The following is a 21,825-nucleotide window of genomic DNA, read 5'->3' on the forward strand; positions in this document are numbered from 1 at the left end:
TTGGCTGACTCTTTCTTCTGATTATTTAAAGGAAGTTTCTTCTCGGCTCAATTTATCACAATGAATCAATGAACCTTGCAGACCTTATCTGAAGGACTTTTGGAGATCTACTCTAATAGATTTTTTTTTCTAACAAGAACAAATGATTCCAAGTGGTGTCTTTGATTTAGGAATTAGTGATCATTATCCTATTGCATGTATTAGGAACACACTTGAAGAGAATAACGATGTTCAACTCTCTCCACTCGTAGGCTGTCTCAAGGGAAGGGCTGAACTTGCCGCCAGGAGGGCTTTCTACTTTTCTCTTTGTTTAGCCGGAAAATTTAAGTAAAATAATAGATGATATTGTTTTTTCCACAGAAGGGAAAGGGGGTTGATTTATCGGCCATGGATAAGCATTTTCATGTCTTCATACAAATCTTAAGAAACATATTTATTAACGGTTATTTTTATAACTGTATTTCAAGATAGTAGACCTATTTATCTTTGCCGTTTTGGTTCATCATTGTCTAGTGTCACTATGTGACGACCTTTCTGAAATTCTGGCAAGTATTATTGTTATTATCACCGTAGTGAATTCTCAGGATTTGAAGGAAGATTGCTTGACCTACACATTGTTCTGCTACTTTGCCTGGCATCATGCCCCACCACCTCTACACCAACACCTCTACACCACCACCTCTACACCTCTACACCTACACCTCTACACCACCACCTCTACACCTCTACACCTACACCTCTACACCACCACCTCTACACCACCACCTCTACACCACCACCTCTACACCACCACCTCTACACCACCACCTCTACACCACCACCTCTACACCAACACCTCTACACCTACACCTCTACACCAACACCTCTACACCACCACCTCTACACCTCTACACCTACACCTCTACACCACCACCTCTACACCACCACCTCTACACCACCACCTCTACACCACCACCTCTACACCTACACCTCTACACCACCACCTCTACACCAACACCTCTACACCACCACCTCTACACCTACACCTCTACACCACCACCTCTACACCTCTACACCTACACCTCTACACCACCACCTCTACACCTCTACACCTCTACACCAACACCTCTACACCACCACCTCTACACCAACACCTCTACACCACCACCTCTACACCTCTACACCTACACCTCTACACCACCACCTCTACACCTCTACACCTCTACACCAACACCTCTACACCACCACCTCTACACCAACACCTCTACACCACCACCTCTACACCTCTACACCAACACCTCTACACCACCACCTCTACACCACCTCTACACCACCACCTCTACACCAACACCTCTACACCAACACCTCTACACCTCTACACCTACACCTCTACACCACCACCTCTACACCACCACCTCTACACCTACACCTCTACACCACCACCTCTACACCAACACCTCTACACCACCACCTCTACACCACCTCTACACCACCTCTACACCACCACCTCTACACCAACACCTCTACACCAACACCTCTACACCTCTACACCACCACCTCTACACCACCACCTCTACACCACCACCTCTACACCACCACCTCTACACCACCACCTCTACACCAACACCTCTACACCTACACCTCTACACCTACACCTCTACACCACCACCTCTACACCACCACCTCTACACCTACACCTCTACACCTACACCTCTACACCACCTCTACACCTCTACACCTACACCTCTACACCACCACCTCTACACCACCACCTCTACACCACCACCTCTACACCACCACCTCTACACCACCACCTCTACACCACCACCTCTACACCTACACCTCTACACCTACACCTCTACACCACCTCTACACCTCTACACCTACACCTCTACACCACCACCTCTACACCAACACCTCTACACCACCACCTCTACACCTACACCTCTACACCTTCACCTCTACACCAACACCTCTACACCACCACCTCTACACCACCACCTCTACACCACCACCTCTACACCACCACCTCTACACCACCACCTCTACACCAACACCTCTACACCAACACCTCTACACCACCACCTCTACACCACCACCTCTACACCAACACCTCTACACCACCTCTACACCACCACCTCTACACCTCTACACCAACACCTCTACACCACCACCTCTACACCACCACCTCTACACCACCACCTCTACACCACCACCTCTACACCAACACCTCTACACCAACACCTCTACACCTTCACCTCTACACCACCACCTCTACACCACCACCTCTACACCACCACCTCTACACCAACACCTCTACACCACCTCTACACCACCACCTCTACACCTACACCTCTACACCAACACCTCTACACCACCACCTCTACACCTCTACACCAACACCTCTACACCAACACCTCTACACCACCACCTCTACACCTCTACACCTCTACACCAACACCTCTACACCACCACCTCTACACCACCACCTCTACACCAACACCTCTACACCACCTCTACACCTCTACACCTCTACACCTACACCTCTACACCAACACCTCTACACCACCACCTCTACACCTCTACACCAACACCTCTACACCACCACCTCTACACCTCTACACCACCACCTCTACACCTCTACACCAACACCTCTACACCAACACCTCTACACCACCACCTCTACACCAACACCTCTACACCACCACCTCTACACCAACACCTCTACACCACCTCTACACCTCTACACCTACACCAACACCTCTACACCACCACCTCTACACCACCACCTCTACACCACCACCTCTACACCACCTCTACACCACCACCTCTACACCATCACCTCTACACCACCACCTCTACACCTACACCTCTACACCAACACCTCTACACCAACACCTCTACACCACCTCTACACCAACACCTCTACACCACCACCTCTACACCACCACCTCTACACCAACACCTCTACACCTACACCTCTACACCACCTCTACACCTACACCTCTACACCAACACCTCTACACCACCACCTCTACACCACCACCTCTACACCACCACCTCTACACCTACACCTCTACACCTCTACACCAACACCTCTACACCACCTCTACACCAACACCTCTACACCACCTCTACACCACCACCTCTACACCACCTCTACACCACCACCTCTACACCAACACCTCTACACCACCTCTACACCACCTCTACACCAACACCTCTACACCACCACCTCTACACCACCACCTCTACACCAACACCTCTACACCACCACCTCTACACCAACACCTCTACACCAACACCTCTACACCACCTCTACACCAACACCTCTACACCACCACCTCTACACCAACACCTCTACACCACCACCTCTACACCAACACCATACACCACCACCTCTACACCAACACGGCAGTCATGCTGCCCGATCACCTCTCTTCACAACACTGGCTCCCCGCTGGTGGAATGAGCTTCCCACGGCTGTCAGAACTGCAGAGTCATTACCCATCTTCCGTCATAGACTGAAGACCTCCATCTCTTCAGGTTACACCTTAACTGCTCCTGAGACGTCTACTGCCCCCCAGCACTGCGTCTCCTGAAGACACCCGCTTTTCCCATTTACTGTGTCCCCTAAAAACTTCTATTGCCCCCTTTGTACTGTTTCTCTGTTTCTCCAGTGTCTATATTAAAAAAAAGAAGAAGGTGGTGATAGAAGTCTTTGTGGACTTCAGCTCTGCCTTCAACACCATCCTTCCAGACAGGCTAGTGACCAAACTACTAGACCTGGGACTATCACACTCTATATGTGCATGGATCAAGGACTTCCTGTCCGACCGCACCCAGAGGGTGCGGGTGGGCTCCCACACCTCCACAGCCCTCAGACTCAGCACTGGGTCCCCCCAGGGCTGCGTGCTAAGCCCCATCCTCTACAACCTCTACACCTACGACTTCACCCCCGTCCACCCCAGCAACTCCATCGTAAAGTTTGCAGACGACACCACCGTGGTGGGCTGCATCTCGGGGGGGGACGAGGCGGCGTACAGGGATGAGGTAGAGCAGCTGAGCAAGCTGTGCAAGGTTAACAACCTGCTGCTGAACCAGTCAAAAACCCAGGAAATCATCGTGGACTTCAGGAGGAAAAAATCTGAGGTCCAGCCCCTGCTCATCGACGGAGAGAGCGTGGAGAGAGTCTCAACCCTCCGATTCCTGGGGGTGCACATACAGGATGACCTGTCCTGGAAGAACAACACAGCAGCCATCATCAAGAAGGCACAACAGCGGCTCTACTTCCTGAGAGTCCTCAGGAAGGACCACAACAAGCAGGAGATACTGGTGGCCTTCTACCGCTGCGCAGTGGAGAGCATCCTCACCTACTGCATCTGCAACTGGTTCTCCAGCTGCACAGCCGCAGAGAGAAATGCGCTACAGAGAGTCGTGAGAACAGCCCAGAAGATCACCGGCGCCCCCCTCCCCTCTCTGGAAGAGCTGTACAACACACGCTGCCTCAGGAAGACCTCCAAGATCTCCAGAGACCCATCCCACCCTGGGTACGAACACTTTGCCCGGCTGCCCTCGAAAAGGCGGTACAGGACCATGGCCGCAAGGACAAACAGACTGAAGCTCAGCTTCTACCCCAGGGCCATCCAGGCCCTGAACACAGCAAAGACCTAGGTTCTGGGCCCTGGACAGTCTGGACAGATTGATGGCAGCTGCTGGATTGAAAAATCTGGTGTAGTGCTGAGGCACAAATGTGTACATTTCAAGCCTGCAAACTGCGACACTTTAAATGAATGTGCAATAACACTATGTGCAATATGACAACCCTAGTCGTTTTATCTGTACAGTATAGTATAGTGGATAGTGTACATAGCCTTTATTTATGTAAACCAGCTCCGTTCCTTTCTTGTTTTTTTAGTTTTTTCTTTTCTTTCCTAGCACCAGGGGAGCCACCCCTCCCAAATGTCGTTGTTTGGTACCTGTACTATAGCAATGACAATAAAGACCATTCATTCATTCATTCAAGAAGGTTTTTCCTTCTGTCAATGTCCCCGGGCCTGAGCTGGATTACTCTTCCTGCTACGACTGGTGGATTGATGATTCACTGTATTCAATGTATTGATTGTAAGTCGCTTTGGAATAAGGCGTCTGCTAAATGCCAAAAATGTAAATGTAAATCATGCTCTGATAAGCTCAGCAAGCCCATCCCATCTGCCACCTACAGCCACACATCCCCACATCCACACCCCAAAACATCTCACCAGGCCTGGAACTACTGAGCCACAACCAAATCAATGAATTATTCATATATATTAATTAATCAGGACATTAAGGACATTTATATTTGAATGATTGAACAAGCTTTTCTAAGGCGATCTCTATAATAGCGACATTCAGTTTACATCCGGAATTCCTGATGTTGAGTTACACTTACACGAAACACCTGTCAAGCCAATTGTCCATTACTTTTAGGTCAAATCAAAAACTTAAAATAGGGGGACTATGCATCAAATGTGCTGTAATTTCTGAATGGTGAAACCAATATGTACACAAATACTAGGAAATAAAAACGGAGAATCTCTACCAACCTCATATTAATCGTTTGATGTAGACAAAATGCTTCACTTCACTTCCATTACTTCTGCAGGGCACTGTACAGTAAGTTCATTGGTGTGGGGCAGTGGGCTAGTTTTGCTTACTCATGGGTCTCTCCGGCGTGTTGGGTGGGTGGTAAACTCCCACCCCACCTCCAACCTTAGGAGTGTCTCAGGAGGTTTAGAGATCGCAATCTTGTTTGTTCACTGTGGGGTGAGTAGTAGTAGAGTAGTGTTGACTGTGGGGTGACTGAGTAGTGTTGAATGGCCAGAAGGAGATGTATTGAACCTCAACTGCTACAGAACATCAACAAGTGGACTTGCAAGTAAGTGTTTTATTTCAACATTTATTTTAATGATAGTATGTGTCTATAATGTATAATAATCCAATAATAATCAATAATCAATATACTATAATAACCTAGATACAAGCTATCTAAAATCTCACCCGGTTTCCTGATTTATACAATGTTTTACTTAGAATCTACATGCATTTACTTTTGACATAATAAATGGTTCCCTAACGATTTACATGTTCAAATATGTTCAAAGAATGTTAACTTGTGCTATGTCCCAAGGTTTCTCTGAGAGAAGATGATTACTGATCCAGTAAGTTTGCCTTCATTCCCTGACACATTGATAAAGAATTACTGCTCAAATATTCAGATGCCTGTCCTGTATTATATTGTGTTTTTATACCTTTGCAGAATCAATATAGAAACTCAACTGTATTTCTCTCTTTCTCAAATGTATTCATCTGTGCATACTATATGTTTACAAGGACTCTGGTCGTTGTGTCATAAATGTGGGGTTCCAGGAGAGGGAGGGGAGACCTCCACTATTTAACCCCACTATAGAGGACCATCCTCAGGTTGTTCACCATCTTGCCTCGGTCTCTCCCCCTGAAATCATTACCTCCATCCCTGCCCGCAAATGTGAGTCTCCTTCACTCCATGTTTCTTCTTTTCTTTTGATAATATTGGCACATTTGAAGTGATAATGACAATTACCCTCAACTCACACCTTCACATTTAACATAAAACATGATCAAGAATTGTTTCACATCTTTCAATTGTTCACACGTCGATTTGCAATTCAAATGTTGTATAATATGTGTGTTTTGCTGATTGGTGTGCTTTTGTTGATTGTTCTAAAATAAGAAAATGCCAATAAATATAATTATAAAAAAATAAATAAAAAGCATTGTTCACATACACGCCTTCTAAAGAGGATGTATTTCCATCTTTCAACCTGTTTTCAGGTGTGAGACAGAGGTGCATCAAGTACACTGTAGCCACTGTCATCAGTGTATCTCTTCTTCTCCTGGTGGCTGGGGTCCTGATTGGATACTACAGTGAGTATCTGGGAGTTTGGGCCTCCGGTCTATCATCTGGTCTTTAAAATCCTGTAAGCGTCACTTAATTTCATTTGCATCTTGATCACATGACCCTCCCCTATATCCTCTCCCTCCCTGCAGTCTCCTCCAGGTGTGTGTTGGGAGAGGCGTGTGGGGATGGCCACTCACAGTCACAATCACAGCCGTGTGACGGAGTGAAGGTTTACCCAGCAGGGCAGGAGAGGATACCCTGGAAAGGGTCAGAATGTGAGTGCTCGCGGCAACCTTTCTAGGCTGGGCAGTAGGCAAGGCTACCTGCTTGCATGTGTTCTCAGCCTGTGATGGAATACGGTCTCAGAGAATAGGTATAGTGTGTCCCATTGTGAGGGCTTGAAACCAGTTGACTAAAACAGAGCCCTGCCTGTTGACTTGTACCATATTAACATTAGGCATTGTAATAGGATGTGAACATGGGCATTAGACATGTAATAGGATGTGAACAAGGGCATTAGACATGTAATAGGATGTGAACAAGGGCATTAGACATGTAATAGGATGTGAACAAGGGCATTGTTCCGTAGCTCATGTTCCCTCCCATCATCCCAGGATCAGCCTTTAGCACCATGGTGGCAGAGGTCTCTCTGATAGACAGGCCTGTCTGCACCATCTCTACTGTCTACAATGGGAGGATCACTGAGGACTTGATCTGTGCCGGGGGACCGGAGGGGGGGTATAGATCCCTGTCAGGTAACAGACCACTGACAGACCAAGAAGAAAACATTCTGAAGAATAAGTTAAAAAACACCTAATGTAATCACCTTGCTATGTGGTTTGTCTCATAACATCTGTGATGTTGTTTGACTCTGGGTCTTTAAGCATGCTGATGTCATACCATTAGAATCTTTTCAGTTGTCGACACTTCAGCTTCTCCTGTATAAACATCGCAGTAACACCCTGTGTGTTTTCTGTGTTTTGAAGAGCTCAGTTGGAGTGTTTTTATGCTTTGTGTAACATATGTGATTGAGTGAACTGTAGTAATACATCGATAGTATTCATGCAGTTACAGCAAACAAGGCCTATGAACAGTAAGCCTCTGTTTGATCTGTAAGTGTTGCAACATTGGATTCTGCTTACCAAGGACACAGTGGTGGTGGTGGCCCGCTGGTCACAGAAACTGACTCTTTATGCTGTTTGTTAGGGCACACAAGCTACTATGTTATGTCACCTTCTTCCTGGGCTGGACTTATGAGCAAATGCAGGTAAACTGCAAGAAACCTTGCAATCCATTGTTGAAGTACATGCTCAGTTATTCATCATTACATGTGACAACAAGCTTACCAGCTTTGTTTTTCTTTCAGAAATGTGACAGGGTCTGGTGAAAAGGGCCGCATGTCGGGAATTCTCAAGTCGTGCAAATAAGCAAAAAGCTTCTTTAAAATGTTTTCGTTTTTTTTGCATATTACAGAAGTCTTGAAGAGCCCACTCAATAACAAACAACAGTTTTAGGATCACTAAATACTTGTGAATTGGATTCACTGTCTCGGCGGCCATAGGCTACTCGGTATGTGATACATGGCTTGTAAAAGACGTACGTTTTAGGACGTAGGTTAATTGAAGGATTTAAACCTAATTCTAAAAGACCTTGAGATTTGCATTCATGTTAGTTTGTTCATTAGTGTTAGTTTGTTCATACATTAGTTTGTTAATTGATCATTGATTTATTTGTGCATCCTTAATGTGAAGGATAAGTCTTTGTGGGCTGTAATCCCGTGATCCATATCATAAAAAATAAAATGCGTTCATTATCACACTACTGTCTGTGTATGTATGTTTGTGTTTCTGTTGAAGACCATTTGTATTTTGTGATGTTTGTACTGTAAAAGGTATGGAGGGCGGATCGTGCCACATTCAAATGCAATACACACATCGGAATGCAATACACACATCGAAATGCAATACATGTGTAACACTAAATACAATGAAAAAAAATACGGCATATTTGTGCCAAAATGAAATCAATGTGTGTATTACATTTGGTCATGAGTGCATTTCATTCGAGTGTTACCACGGTGCTCATTTGCATTGTATTTCATTCCGACATGAGTTTTTAGCACGGGGGGGGGCGGGCTGTAAGAGACTATAAAAACTAGCTACAGTTTGCCCTTTCTCCAATTGCTGCACTTGTTGCCTTTTGTGTGTACAGCCTTTCCATAGCCTAGCCTTTAGTATCACAGCATTTATAGCCTTTATATAGTATTGTTATCATTATATAGTATATTATATAGTTATATAGTAGTTACTGTATATAGTGTAGTATATAGTATATTATTTATATAATATATAGCCTAGCCTTATAGTATTATAGCCTAGCCTTTAGTATCATAGCCTTTATAGCCTTTATATAGTATCATTATCATTCTATAGTATAGTTATATAGTGTAGTATATAGTATAGTATATAGTATATAGTATAGTATTTAGTATTTTAGTATCATAGCCTAGCCTTATAATAGCATAGCCTAGCCTAGCCTTAAAAATGTCGACATGGGCAGATTTGCTGCGGGAGGCAGCTAATGCCATAGAAGGGACTAGTGTCCCTCCAGCCTCACACCCTGCTCCCCTAGCACCTCCAGCCTCACACCCTGCTCCCCTAGCACCTCCAGCCCCACACCCTGCTCCCCCTCCCCTAGCACCTCCAGCCTCACACCCTGCTCCCCCTCCCCTAGCACCTCCAGCCCCACACCCTGCTCCCCCTCCCCTAGCACCTCCAGCCTCACACCCTGCTCCCCCTCCCCTAGCACCTCCAGCCTCACACCCTGCTCCCCCTCCCCTAGCACCTCCAGCCCCACACCCTGCTCCCCTAGCACCTCCAGCCTCACACCCTGCTCCCCTAGCACCTCCAGCCTCACACCCTGCTCCCCCTCCCCTAGCACCTCCAGCCTCACACCCTGCTCCCCCTCCCCTAGCACCTCCAGCCTCACACCCTGCTCCTGCTCCCCTAGCACCACCAGCCTCACACCCTGCTCCTGCTCCCGGAGCACCTCCAGCCCCAAAGGGGGTTAAATCCTGTCTATCAACCCAGTGTCTTTCAAATACTGTATTAACTGATAACAGTCATATATGTGCTATATATTCCATAAATTAACTGATGAATCATGAAAATAATATCCTGTCTGCAAGATTTCAAAGATCTAATACTAGACAATGCTGCCCAGCTGTCCGAAGCAATTAATGCATTATTTACCCTGTTCTCTACCAACCATTCTAATGCTGTTAAAATGTCTAGAAGCTCCACTGTGTATACTGATAAATTATCGGTGGTTCTTTATTTTATTTTTATTTTATTCCTGCCTTATATGAGGGAGAAATACTGCAGCTCCTGAACGTCCTGTCTCTGGGTCTTTTGACCCATCTGTAAAAATTAGAGCCATATCTCTACCCAGCCAGCACGCCCACGTGGGTCCCATATGGTTTCAAGGTGGGCTAACCCATATGGGCCTCATGTCGGCAATGTTAGCGGGATCCACTTGGGTCCTAACTGGGATGCCCATGTGGGCTTTAGGTGGGTTCTACCTGGGCCCTAGGTGGGCCCCAACTAGGCAAGTCTATATGGGACCGAGGTGGGTCCTAACTGGGATGCCCATGTGGGCTTTAGGTGGGTTTTACCTGGGCCCTAGGTGGGCCCCAACCAGGCAAGTCTATATGGGACCGAGGTGGGTCCTAACTGGGATGCCCATGTGGGCTTTAGGTGGGTTCTACCTGGGCCCTAGGTGGGCCCCAACCAGGCAAGTCTATATGGGACCGAGGTGGGTCCTAACTGGGTTTGGTTGTGCAATGGTTCCTTTGATTTCCAATGTGGGTCCTAATAAGATTTAAATATAAATAAAATAGATTAAGCAGTATTTTACATGAACCGTGTTAATTCTTGTAAACACACCTAAAATAAAAAATTGGGTATAACATTTTACACGTCTTAAGTTTTACCAGGATGAAAATTGACAATATATATTTTGACAAATTTATTAAAAACAATATTACAACAAGATAATAAAAATACAATGAAAATAACAATGCAGCAGTGTAAAGGTGCAGGAAAAGGCACACATCAAATGTACAGGTGTACATACAGTATATACATACAAATTGTACACTTAAAATAAAAAAATATTCCCACAATGCTCCACAGAGACTAATAACAGAACAAAATATAAGAATAAAAATGGGCGCTCTGGTGGCACAGTGGTAAAGTCTCTGCGTCCTCACTGGCAGGTGAGTCAGTAGGATACAACAGCAGTGACAACACACAAAAAAAGATAGCAGCAGTGTAAATGTGCAGCAGTGTAAATGTGCAGGAAGAGAAGGCACACACATCAAATGTGCAGGTGTACATACAGTATATACATAAAAAATCGTACACTTAAAGGGCAAAAAAATATTCCCACAATCCTCCACAGAGACTAATAACAGAACAAAATATAAGAATAACAATGGTCCAAAAAATAAAAATAGTGTGCATCAAAATCTTTCATTGTCCATGAAACAGGCCAAGGGATTCAATATAGACCAATATAGTTCTGTGCTACATTCCCAGGATGTGCATATTTGGACTTATTTCGCAGTTCTTGTTGTATACCTAAATCTACTAGTGGATTCACAAATAACCAAGGTGGAATAATTGAATGTGGAACTACTGGACTATACTGTAATGTATCTAAGTCATATCGTTTAGCTATTGTATTCCCTATCCATCCAAAACTCATATAGTCAGTCTTATTATGCTCCCAACAATCTTGTATAATAGTAGTAGGATGTGAACTATTCTGAGCTTGTAAATGAACCCAGTATGCTAACGTAAAACGAGAAATCAAGGCCAATTAACTAACCCTAACCCACCTTGTCTACACGCGCTTCGCCGCTACGCACACGCGCATCGCGAAAGAATCCATCCCGTTCTCCTCCTCAAACGATCCCTCAAAATGCAACTTTTTATTGTTGTTTTTATTGACTGTGCTTTTGTTTTACTTTTTATGGATCTATTTTCTCTCATGGAGTGTAGTGTGTCTGAGTACTGATAAGTAGTTGTTGAGAAGAGAAGAGTAGAAAAAGTTTGGAAAGCAAGAAGAAAATAATAGATAGATAATTGCGATAGAGAGTGACTGACAGACAAAGACCAGAATGTCAGACTCCGACACGGTATGTTCTACTCTCGTCATTTCTGATAAATACAGAAAGATATTATATATAGTCATCTAAAAATTATATTGTATGATATGATCACTTTTTTTTTTTAAATGCCTGACGCTGGCGTTGCTTGTTCGCCGTGTCTCCGCCCGAAATCTAGGTGTAATTGCAATATGCAGAGTAGATTGTCCTACAAAGACACTTCGATTTAGTAATCTAAAAATTAATTAGACCCCCCTAGGCTATACTTTCTTTTATCTATTTTTTTTTGTTTCTTTTTATTTTACTACTCGATCTTTTCAGTTTGTAAAGCGTCTTTGAGTGGCTAGAAAAGCGCTATATAAGTCTGCTATTATTATTATTATTATTATGATGAAGATATTGGCTTGAATTATGCTGTTGCATGTGTTACGAGAGTTGACCTGCAGGTGGCACCACCTGCAGTGAGTGTTACTTACGAGTGAACTTGTTGAGCTTGTTGAGCTTGTTGATACATTCATTACTATGCTAGCACAGACATAAGATGTACGTTCTGTATTGTCCTTGAACTGCGAGTAAAGAGACTTTGATTATAACCGTATCCGCATGATCATTTTAACATGGTGTCAGAACTGGACTCAGCGGCAAACGACAGAAGAAGGGAATAACATACCCAAAGACGAAAAAACATTCTGATAACTATCGTTACTGCTGAGACGGACCGCGCTAGCTATCACGAACGCAATGGCTGAAGCTAAAGCTATTTACCCGGCGATTCCAGTGCCGGAACGGATGGACATGAAAGGGGATGCATATAGCAACTGGACATTCTTTAGAGCACAGTGGGAAAACTACGAGATTGCAACTGGGCTGGACAAAAAGGACAACAAGATCCGCATAGCTACCCTACTAACCATAATAGGCAAGGAATGCCACATGCTGCAACGGCACCTTCACATGACAGAAGCAGACAGACTCAAACCTGACAAGATTCTAGATGCACTTGAACAGCATTTCGAACCATCCAGGAATGTGATTTATGAACGGTATATATTCAATAGCACCCAACAGAGCCAGAGTGAGTCAGTAGACCAATATGTTGCAAACTTAAGGAAGCTAGCACATACATGTAACTTTGGCCAGCTGAATGAAGAAATGATACGTGACAGGCTTGTCATTGGGACAAAAGACATTAGCGCACGCACGCGCATGCTGAGAGAAGCTAAACTCACCCTAGCGGCAGCCGTAGACACGTGCAGGGCAAGCGAACAAGCACAGATACAAAACAAAAGAATGAGCGGAGGTGAGCAGGAGACTGTGAGTTATGCTTCAAGAGAAAGACATTCAGAGGGGCGTGGCTTCACTCGACACAAGCCGACAGAACCTCCAAGCACCACAAGTAGAGAAAGGAAACCAGGAGTCACATGCCACTACTGTGGGTCTACACATGAACGTCTGAAATGCCCAGCATATGGAACCATTTGCAAAACCTGTGGCAAGAAAAACCATTTTGCTAAGGTATGCAAACAAGCACAACACAAACGTCATGTTAACGTAATGCAGGATGCATACAATGAGCCAGATAGTGAATCACCAGATGAAATGTGGTACATTTCACATGTAAACTCTATACAGGACACAGCACACAAACTGTTTGTCAATCTAAAGCTTACCCCACAAATGCATGGAAAAGTGACATATGACCCCAGCCACACAGTGAAATGTCAATTAGACACAGGCTCCACTGTCAATGTATTAAGCTACCGAGACCTACAATGCATTACACAGGATGGCAACCCTGCTCTTCGTCCCAGCAAAGCCACTCTCAAGCTATATGATGGGTCATTGATAAAGCCAACTGGAGAAGTCAGACTGAAAACGGAACATGATGGACAGACTCACATGCTAAATTTCCAGGTCATGGAGTCATCACAGGTCCCTCTGCTGTCAGCTGACACGTGCCAGAAACTGGATTTGATCAGGGTGAATCACAGACATGCAGTTCATCATCTGGACACTCCACAAACGCCCACCAAAACGCATACAGCACACACGACAGAGGAGATAATATCCAAGTATGAAGATGTATTTGAAGGGCTTGGCTGCCTACCTGGTGAGCTACACCTGAAAGTCGACACTGATATACGGCCAGTACAACACCTGCCACGGCGGGTTCCAATACCACTAAAGAAAAAGGTCACAGAAGCGATAAAGTCAATGGAAGAGCAAGGAATCATTGTTAAAGTCACTGAGCCCACGCAATGGATCAGCAACATGGTCGTCATCGAGAAGCCAGGGAAACTGCGCACCTGCATTGACCCGAGTGCGCTCAACAAGGCTCTGCTGAGGTCCCACTATCAGATGCCTACCATAGAGGAGATATTGCCAGACATCGCGAATGCCAAAGTATTTTCAGTTTTAGATGCAAAGGATGGATACTGGCAGGTAAAGCTGGATGAGGAAAGCAGCTATCTCACTACATTCTGGACACCTCTGGGAAGATACAGGTGGTTAAGGATGCCATTTGGCATCAAGCCAGCAGCTGAAGAATACCAGCGCAGACAACATGATGTACTACAGGGACTGGCTGGTGTGAGTGTCATAGCTGATGACATCCTTCTCTATGGCTGTGGAGACACACAAGAGACAGCATTAGCTGACCACGACAAAAACCTTGCAGCCCTATTGCAAAGGGCGAGAGAGGTCAACTTAAAGTTGAACAAGAAAAAACTCAAGCTGAAGCAGCCCAGTGTGCCATACATGGGTCATCTTCTCACCACAGAGGGCCTACTCCCGGACCCAGAGAAGGTAACGGCGGTGCAAAACATGCAGACACCAACTGACATCAAAGCACTGCAGAGGTTTCTGGGGTTTGTAAATTACCTAGCTAAATTCCTTCCCCACCTATCTGATGTGTGTGAACCACTCAGGAGACTGACCGACAAGGACATCCAATGGGCGTGGCTTCCACAACATGACACAGCCATTGACACTGTGAAGACTTTAGTCACTCATCACCCAGTACTAAAGTATTATGACATAAGGGAGGAGGTGACAATTCAATGTGATGCTAGTGAAACGGGCCTCGGTGCAGCTCTCATGCAAAATGGACAACCTGTTGCATACGCCTCCAGGACTCTAACTCCTACAGAACAGAGATACGCTCAAATAGAAAAAGAATGCCTCGCTATTGTCTTTGCATGTGACAAATTTGATCAATACATTCATGGCAGGGAGAGCATCACAGTGCACAGCGACCACAAACCGCTCGAGGTGATCTTCAAGAAGTCCCTTCTCACAGCCCCCAAGAGGCTACAGAGGATGCTACTACGGCTCCAACGCTATCAGCTACAGGTACAATACAAACAGGGCAAACTGCTACATGTGGCAGATTTCCTATCTAGAACTGCTCAACCCAATACAACACACACACAAATGCAAACACCAGCCACAGTCTACGCCATGGGCCTGACCGCTGAAGCCCTCGAACACGTGGATCACAGCAGCTGTACCAACATCTCTACCAAGACCCAAGAGTCCATCAGAGCCGCCACACTCAAAGATCCCTTATGTCAGGTTCTGCATGCCCGAATCGCTGGAGGCTGGCCCATCTCCAAGCAGGCAGTAGATCAAACACTGAGACCGTTCTGGACATTCAAAGAGGAGCTGGCAACCGATAATGGCCTGATATTCAAGGGTGACAGGGTTTTCATCCCAGAGTTACTACGAAATGACTTCCTATCAAAGATACATTCAGGGCACTCCGGCAGTGAAGCTAGCCTCAGGAAGGCACGGGACACAGTATTCTGGCCAGGAATAACAGAACATGTCAAGGACTATGTCAACAGATGTAGCACATGCAACTCCCTTCAGAGGAGACAACCAAAAGAATCACTCAATCCCCATCATCTCCCTAAACTCCCATGGTCTAAGGTAGGCATGGACCTATTCACTGTGAACCACTCACACTACCTTATAATGGTTGACTACTACTCTGACTACTGGGAGCTGGATGAATTGGAGGACACCACAGCTTCTACTGTCATCGATCGATGCAAACACCAGTTTAGCCGTCATGGCATACCTCACACAGTAATCTCAGACAATGGCCCACCCTTCTCGGGACTTGACTTTCAGACCTTCGCGAATGACTGGGACTTCCGACATGTAACGTCATCACCATACCACAGCCAAAGCAATGGCAAGGCGGAGTCAGCTGTTAAAATAGCCAAAACACTGCTAAAGAAGACGGCGTTGGCAGGAGAGGACCCATGGAAGGCAGTGCTGGCATGGAGAAACACTCCAACGGAGGGACTTGACAGCTCCCCAGCTCAGCGACTCATGTCCAGACGCACACGAACACACCTGCCCTCCAAGGACCTTCTGCTTCAACCTCTGGTAGTGCACAATGTGATAGAAAAAAAGCAAACAAAGGGGCTTATTTCAAAACACCACTATGATGCACATGCCCATGACATGCCAGTGATCATTCAAGGGGAGACAGTCCGAGTCTTGCTACAACCCAATGTACCCAACAGTGCATGGGCGCTTGGCATTTGCACTGACCAGAAGAGTGACCGGTCATATGAAGTGATGGTACATGGTAAAACATACCGAAGGAACAGGAAACACATCCGTCCAGTGGACGAAACACTCCGACTATCACCGCCTCAGAACCCTGAAGGAGAGGACGACTGGGGTACATGGGGTCGAGCTGAAACTAATACCGACGAGTACGCTCCAGCACTGGATGAACACACAGTCCAGCCGGCAGACCCTGAGCCTCAAGGTCTCCGGCAGACCAGAACCAGGTCCAACATCAAGCCACCAGAGAAATATACCAAAGACTATGTGACTTAACAATAATAATCCCCCCCCCCAAAAGAAAAAAAAAAAAAAAAAAAAGAAGAGGAATGATAATGGAATGCTTATTATCTTATTTACTGTTCATTGTTTATTGAGTGGCCACTGTAAGGACTACATGTTTAAGTTCAGTATCTCTGAGAGAATCGCTTCAATCGCTTCATTGATTATGTGAAAGGAGATGTTACGAGAGTTGACCTGCAGGTGGCACCACCTGCAGTGAGTGTTACTTACGAGTGAACTTGTTGAGCTTGTTGAGCTTGTTGATACATTCATTACTATGCTAGCACAGACATAAGATGTACGTTCTGTATTGTCCTTGAACTGCGAGTAAAGAGACTTTGATTATAACCGTATCCGCATGATCATTTTAACAGCATGGTGTGCAGATTAACACTTGAGTGAAGTTTAATGTATATAAATGAACTGTAGAGATACTTGATGTTCTACTGTGGATACAATGTAGTAATCTGTATACGGTATGTGCCTTGTGAACTGTTTATAGAAATTATAAACGATCTGTTAAACTGTTGAATAAATACCAGTGTCAATAATACATGCATACCGTTGACCCAGCATTTAGTAGGGGAAGGTGCTTATTTGCATCAATGATCAATTGATCAAGTGCCTAGCTAATTACCTCATTAACTAATTACCTAACCCCGGGTGTCCTGGGGTTTAGTTTTAATATATATGTAGGCTAGTATATTATGTATATGTTACGGTACATGTGGGAAAACTAGGGTTAGGGTTAGACATGCCAGCATGTACCAAGTCGACGTAGATAGACTTTATTTGTCATTGCTACAGTACAGGTACCAAACAACGAAATTTAGGAGGGGAGGCTCCCCTGGTGTTTAGGAAAGGAAAAAGAAACACATTTTAGAAAAAGCATAGATGCATAAAATCACAAGAAGGTAAGGAGCTGGTTTACATCAATAAAGGCTATGTACACAATCCACTGTACTATACTGCACAGATAGTCAACTAGGGTTGTCATATTGCACAAGAAAGTATTTTTTCACATTATTTTAAAGTGTCACAGTTTGCAGGCTTGAAAATGTACATGTTTGTGCCTCAGCACTAGCTGCCATACAATCCGTCCGGACTGTCCTGGGCCCAGAACTTAGGCCTTTTCTGTGTTCAGGGCCTTGACGGAGACCCTGGTCTGTATTCTGTATGGTTGTAAACTCAGACCCTGGTCTGTATTCTGTATGGTTGTAAACTCAGACCCTGGTCTCTGTATTCTGTATGGTTGTAAACTCAGACCCTGGTCTCTGTATTCTGTATGGTTGTAAACTCAGACCCTGGTCAGTATTCTGTATGGTTGTAAACTCAGACCCTGGTCTGTATTCTGTATGGTTGTAAACTCAGACCCTGGTCTGTATTCTGTATGGTTGTAAACTCAGACCCTGGTCTGTATTCTGTATGGTTGTAAACTCAGACCCTGGTCTGTATTCTGTATGGTTGTAAACTCAGACCCTGGTCAGTATTCTGTATGGTTGTAAACTCAGACGCTGGTCTCTGTATTCTGTATGGTTGTAAACTCAGACCCTGGTCAGTATTCTGTATGGTTGTAAACTCAGACCCTGGTCTCTGTATTCTGTATGGTTGTAAACTCAGACCTTGCTCTCAAAGAGGCTTCCTGCTAAAATAAAGGTTAAATTAAATCTGGGACTCATTGGAAGTTTTATGTAAAAAAAAAAAAAGAGTAAAAAAATAAATAATAATAATAATTCTGCATGTACCAATCCCAGATTGCCCCTTCAAGTCTAATGAGACAGATTCAATGGTGTGTTATTGTCTGTAAGGACAGGCTGCTGCTAGTTTTATTTATGAGCCATTCACATGTTCTTATGTTCGTGAGCTTAGAATTATCAGGTTCTATCTCCGTTTACGATCACATCACACCCATCCTCCACTCACTACACTGGCTTCCCATCTCCTCTCGGATCATTTACAAAATCTCACTGTTAACTCATCAATGCATTCACGGCAACGCACCCCCTTACCTCAAGGACCTGGTCAAATCCCACAGCCCCTCCACTCGCACTCTCCGCTCATCAAATGCAAACCCACCAAAACCCACCTCCGCTCCATGGGAGACCGGGCCTTCTGCTCCATCGCCCCCGAACTGTGGAACGCCCTCCCTGCCCACCTGAGAGCACCACAGTCGGTCGACTCTTTTAAGAGCGGACTTAAGACTCATCTTTTTAACAAAGCGTTCCAGTAGCCAGATTTGTATTTATTTTTTTCTTTAGTTTTATGCCACAGTGTCTTTTTAACCTTTCTGCTTTTGATGTTTTTAGTGATCTTTATTGTGTTGTGCTGTTTTTGTTTCTTTTATTGACTGTAGCACTTTGAGATTCTTGAAATGTAAAGTGCTTTATAAATAAAATCCATTATTATTATTATTAGGGTAGTTCAGAGATATTGAGCGTCAAAGTTTTTACATTCCATTATGTTTTGTGAGATGGAACCTTTGTATTTTATTAATTACTCAAACATTTCAACATTTGAAAAATAACACCACACAGGCATTAATAAACAACTAATGGATCAGATTATGTAAAAAACAAAACAAAATGTTGTCAAAAATGGAGATAGAACCTTATAATTCTAACGTTCACATGTTCTTATGTTCACATGTTCAAAAAAGAGTGAGGAATCCAGTGAGGAATACATTGAGAAGACCACCATGTCTCACTCTGAAAGTGACACGGTATGTTGTACAGCTATTATAACAATAACAACAACAACAATAGCTATTGTTAGCTATTAGAGCAATGCATCTTAATGAAGATATTGTCTTGAAGTATGCTGTTGCATGGCGTGTAGACTGACACTTGAGTGAAGTTTAATGTAAATTAACTGTAAAGATGCTTGATGTTCTATAATACAGCTATACAATGTTGTAGTAATCTGTATATGCCTTGTGAACTGTTTATAGAAATTGTAAACAATGTGTCAAACTGTTGAATATTAATGCATAAAGTATACATACAGTATACATGCATATACATATATAGTTATATAGTGTAGTATATAGTATATTATATAGTTATATAGTGTAGTATATAGTATATTATATAGTTATATAGTGTAGTATATAGTATATAGTATAGTATATAGTATTTAGTATTTTAGTATCATAGCCTAGCCTTATAATAGCATAGCCTAGCCTTAAAAATGTCGACATGGGCAGATTTGCTGCGGGAGGCAGCTAATGCCATAGAAGGGACCAGTGTCCTTCCAGCCTCACACCCTGCTCCCCTAGCACCTCCAGCCTCACACCCTGCTCCCCCTCCCCTAGCACCTCCAGTCTGTTAGAGCAAATTATTCAATAATGGCAGCCTGTTTCGTTTCAAGATGTATAAGAAAAGATATTTAATATTCTTCTGCAGAAGGAGGAAGTTTACAGGTCCGTCAGACGCATCTGAAACGTTTCAAAGTTCCTCCCAAAAAGTGACGATCATTCATTACATGTCAGTATTTATACAATCAGATTTCCACAGGTAAGGGGTCCGCCCTCGGGTGAGGTTTAGACCAATCATGAGCAAGGGGTGTGAGTTTGTACATGGATGAAGATGATAGGGGATGAAGGTTAAGGGGGAATCGGCCCCCACTTTCTCCTAGTTACATGATAGTGGGTGAATGTCTGATGATGGGCGGCAGGCCGAGATGCTTTCCCCATTCAGTAATTAATGATAGATTTGCTCAAGTAGACAATTAAGATAGAAGTTTTATTCCACAGCGCTGGGTGTGCTCTCATCACGGCAGGCAGAGAGAAGAGACACACCGAATGACATTTTACAGTGGCCCTTATATCCTAGATTTCCGCTGACACAGGAAACAGCTGTACCTTACCACTAAAGTTAGATGTGGCGTTCGCCTCTCTTCCATACCATAACGGGTTGGTCGTTATGGCAACTAAGTTACTTGACTCTGGTCAGCTGACCTATTGACATCAGTTCCCATACATGTCTCCATCCTGTGTCCCTGTCGTACCACCTTGCTGACCACTGCAAGGCTCCAATGTCCTTAGAGTTAAACTGGTCCCGTGGTCTCTAAATCTGGCCCAGGTCCAATTACACAGATACAGAGAGAGAGGTTGGCTCACTCTCAACAGTTAGATGTCACAACTTGCTGATAATCACTAATGATAAAGTATTTAGGGTTTACCCAAGCACAATGTAAAAACACATCCTATCAGCTCACTCTTTTTTTTCTCCTTTAATGGACAGTAACTTTAATTATCTCTCTTTCTTTCCCCATGGCTGAGATCTTTCATTCCTCCCCCGGAATCGTCATTAAATGACTCTCCCATAGACAAATACAAGTCCTCAGTCATGTGGCCTGACAAAGTGAACAAACATCTCATTCCACAATTGACTTGGCATGAGTAAAAGGTCACTTTGTGGTTACTACTCTGATTAATAATCACCTTCTTTGGATAAAAACCTTTTGTTGTTTAAAGGAGAAAATATCCAAATAGGTTTCTCATTACTATGTCTAACTACTCATTACAAATGAAGTAGGTATCATTTCCATCATTAATTCAAATCAAATGTTTTTCCATAGTTTGTTACATAATTATAAATTTTTAACAAATAGGGATATCGTCAATTAGTTTCTTTAGGTGTCTTGGTTCTTTGATATCCTAGGTCGATCTTCAACAGAGGGACCATCATGCTTTTCCGGTCGCAATGAGGCACTATCTGAGATGCTGATGGAACATTCTTCCATTGTTGTCTTTAGCCTTGTCGTCCTTTTTTGTCTTGTTGCTGTGTTATTGAGAGACTCACAGTAGAAATTATTTCATTCACCATCATGATGCTTGCTCAAATGTTTTAACAGTGTTATTGAAACTCTAAATCCTCACCCCCTACTTTTC

Source organism: Nansenia antarctica (assembly GCF_963989245.1).
Source record: "Nansenia antarctica genome assembly, chromosome: 12".
Taxonomy (NCBI): Eukaryota; Metazoa; Chordata; class Actinopteri; order Argentiniformes; family Microstomatidae; genus Nansenia; species Nansenia antarctica.